The 3275-nt window shown below is 35.7% G+C and overlaps 1 long non-coding RNA gene across 4 annotated transcripts; it reads left to right on the top strand.

Annotated features, from left to right (window-relative positions):
- The first annotated feature begins 290 nt into the window (after positions 1–290).
- LOC112588696 (uncharacterized) lies at positions 291–2906 on the top strand. 4 transcript variants are annotated; one of them, XR_003113002.1, is made up of 5 exons: positions 291–586; positions 822–1234; positions 1568–1707; positions 1817–2136; positions 2557–2906. It is a non-coding gene; the product is annotated as an uncharacterized LOC112588696 (long non-coding RNA). The 4 variants fall into 4 exon arrangements; XR_003113004.1 differs by lacking the exon at positions 1568–1707 and having other exon boundaries at positions 2560–2906; XR_003113001.1 differs by lacking the exon at positions 1568–1707.
- Positions 2907–3275: the final 369 nt, after the last annotated feature.

Genomic DNA, 3275 nt, shown 5'->3' with positions numbered 1-3275 from the left:
GGTAATATGAAAAGAGAATGCAAAATAAAAAAAACACAGTGTTAGCTATTTTGACACATACAGTGCGTGATTTATTAGAAACATCATCGTCTTCCGATAGCGATGTAGAATTAGAATTAATTACAAGGTGTATAAGAAGACGTAAAAACGTGCCCAGAGTGGAGAATTATGTTCAGCTAATAGTGCCAGCACTTTAGTGACCCGCAATTTAAGGCTCATTTTAAGTATTGCAATATGAACAGTAATATAAAACATATTAGTTGACTTACTTAAAGATGTAACATATAATAGTTAATTAATGCATGATTTAGAATATCTCCTGCAACATTTGACCACATTTTATCCATCATTGAGCCAAATTTACGTAGAGAAAGAGTCGGAACACCAATGATTGATCCACACATAAACAATTTTTATCAGCATTGTGGAGATTAGCCACAGCAGATTCTTTCAGGTAACATTATACCCAGATAGCCAAACCTGAGCGAACAAATTCCGCGCAAGAGTTGACATCAAGTGTTGATGTCTGGAACTGATATGTCAGGATATTGTGAAGGATCATCTTCAAGTGAACGCTTTAATACAAGTAAATATATGTATATATATATATATATGTGTGATTCTATCTCATAAACTATGAGATATAACCTCAATCTCAACTTTAGATTAACATCAATTCTGGAAAAAGAAGGAAAGAAGAAGAGAAAATTAACATCATGTTTTACAATAATAAATAGTAGGATCATATTTACAATAATAAATAATATGTTAGGAATTATATTCTGATGAGCCAAATAAATCACCATGTATTTTCTGTTAAGGACATATGACAATGCACTGGACTGTTGAAAGCATTAGACAAATTCAATACCGAAGGTACGACCAAAATTGCGGTGTTAGAATCCTCCATAGGGCGATTAGCGTCTGTTGCTGAAACCGAACCAAATGAGAAGAAGAAGACTGAGTTGTTGTCCATCGTTGAGAGCTATAAGGAACAATTAAATATGTTCTTGGTGGTCTTTCGCAAGGCTAATGTCGTTAGCACTTGTGTCATAAATTAGCTAGAGAGAATCTGCTCTTCTTGCCAGAGGAGTGGCAAAATGCTCTTCGTAAACGACGAGACAAATAAAGTTTGATAGATTCTTCTAGCCAAATCACAGATAAATTATTCAGCATCGTAAGGCATCTAGCTGAGACAACTCAGAGAAGTGCTGATATATATTCGACATATTGTGTACGTACTATATTTTTGGATTATTTCATAAAAATATTGAATTTATTAGATATCTATCATGCAGAATGAAGCAGCTATTATCCTATCTTGAATATCTTGAACATATGAGATGTGAGAATAGAAAAATATTTAACAGAAAATACATGGTACTGAAACAATTGTCTTATAGTAGTAAAGTTTTATTTTCTGAGTAAACTAAGCTTTAAAATCTAAATCCTTTATCATTTTTTCCTAAGTTATTTTTTAAATAAAATGTTTTAATTAAAAATGTAATAAAATTTATTAAAATGTTTTTTTTTATCATAACTGATTTTGAATCATTCTTTATTATAGGTGATTGTATTTCTTTTAATAACTGTTATCGAAAAATAAACTCAGAAACAGCATTCCATTTAAAAAAACAAAGATGACCTTCAAATCTTGAGAATCACCTGAAAAAAGCGTTACCGCCGCAAGGATTACTTCTGCACCATGTAATTTCTCTCTTTGTTAGATAAATTATTATTTATTATTATCGTCTCATTATATATTGTCTGTTTAAGAATAATTATTACGATTCTACCGATTTTGCTGTTGTTTCAGTAATATCCTCTGACAAGGTTGATAACACGAGAAACGAGCTGCAGTATCAAGAGCAAGTGATAGTGCAATCGGGAAAGCTCTTAGGAAAATATGGTAAATACGAAGTCACTGATGAAGTATTACTTGCATTGGCCTTCGCGTTCTTCCTCGCCTACGTGTTTTACATTTCACAAAAGAGACTGTTCTGAAAGCCCTTTGTATGTGATATTAATGAAATGGATTGATCATTTACGGTGATATTGCGATTGTAACTTATTGCGCAGGAACTCTCACGATAAATGACATAGAGAATGTATGTACTATTTAAGAGGAGAAATCAGGTGAGTTTTTACAAGTATTTTAATGGCTTTACGCGTGTGTGGATAAATTGCTCGTTAATCTCTGAAGGACGTTTTTATTCGGTCACCAAAATCTTATTAAATAAACTCAACTGGTTATATATAATGGTATATAACACGGTCGCGCACCGAAAAATCAACTGTTACTTATCGTTGCTAAGAAATAAGCCATTTTTTTTACACAGAGCTTATTCTACCGCTTCCTATGTACTCATTTGCTTATATATTTTTATTAATTACGGAGTAAATATTGAGAAAATTACAAAATGGTATATAATTTTTTTAATGCATGTTATATTGCATGTTACATTTCATTTTATTAAGATAATATTACAGTTATATATCCGTGTTTGCTGGGTATGTTATATAACCAAAGATATATTTCTTTTTTTTATTCACTAGCAGAACTTGCATGAAAGAGCAGCAGTATTAGTAGCAACAAGAGCAGCAGCGTCAGTAGCAGCATCAGTAGCAGCAGCGGCAGCGGCGGCGTCCGCGACGGAGGGGCGTCCGCGGCGGCGGCGGCGCTGGGACGTCGATGGTAACGGGGCGTAGCCGGTGGCCGCGGCGGCGGCAGCGGTGGCGGGGCGGCCACGGCGGCGCGGCCTGGTTATACGCTCGTAAATGAGAGCTGCATGGCAAAAAAATAAGATCCAGTTTAATTGAATCCTTGCGCCGCACGGAGGATCGCAAATGGATCTTTGCGAGCAATCGACGACCCTCCTATTTTTCATGTTCTGTAATGTGTAAAATAATATAATACATTGAATTATACTTATGTCGTTGTTGACGCTCGGCTCTTTCCCTACTGCAATCTCGACGGGGGCATCATTCTTGACAGCAGCAACTTTCTTGACGTCGTGATGAGAGAGCCAGTGCATTTCTAGCACCCGCTGTTGTGTTGTCCTTCGAGAATTCACTATTTCAGTGCTATCGGTGACGAAATTATAATTTAAATCAAACGATTCCAATTCTAGTGCGCACAAATCACAGGGCCTCTGTTGAGGGCAATAGTTCATCACATATGATCCGTGGTCACAATTACTATCCTCGTATAATGAGCAGCACTCACCGTCGTCTCGTTGTTAACGCATTATTCAAGAGAGACACACATTTTAATA

This window comes from Harpegnathos saltator, unplaced genomic scaffold, assembly GCF_003227715.2.
Source record: "Harpegnathos saltator strain DR-91 unplaced genomic scaffold, Hsal_v8.6 scaffold27, whole genome shotgun sequence".
NCBI classification, from domain to species: domain Eukaryota; kingdom Metazoa; phylum Arthropoda; class Insecta; order Hymenoptera; family Formicidae; genus Harpegnathos; species Harpegnathos saltator.
Note: the sequence above shows the minus strand (reverse complement) of the source record. Positions and strands in the feature narration are given on the sequence as shown.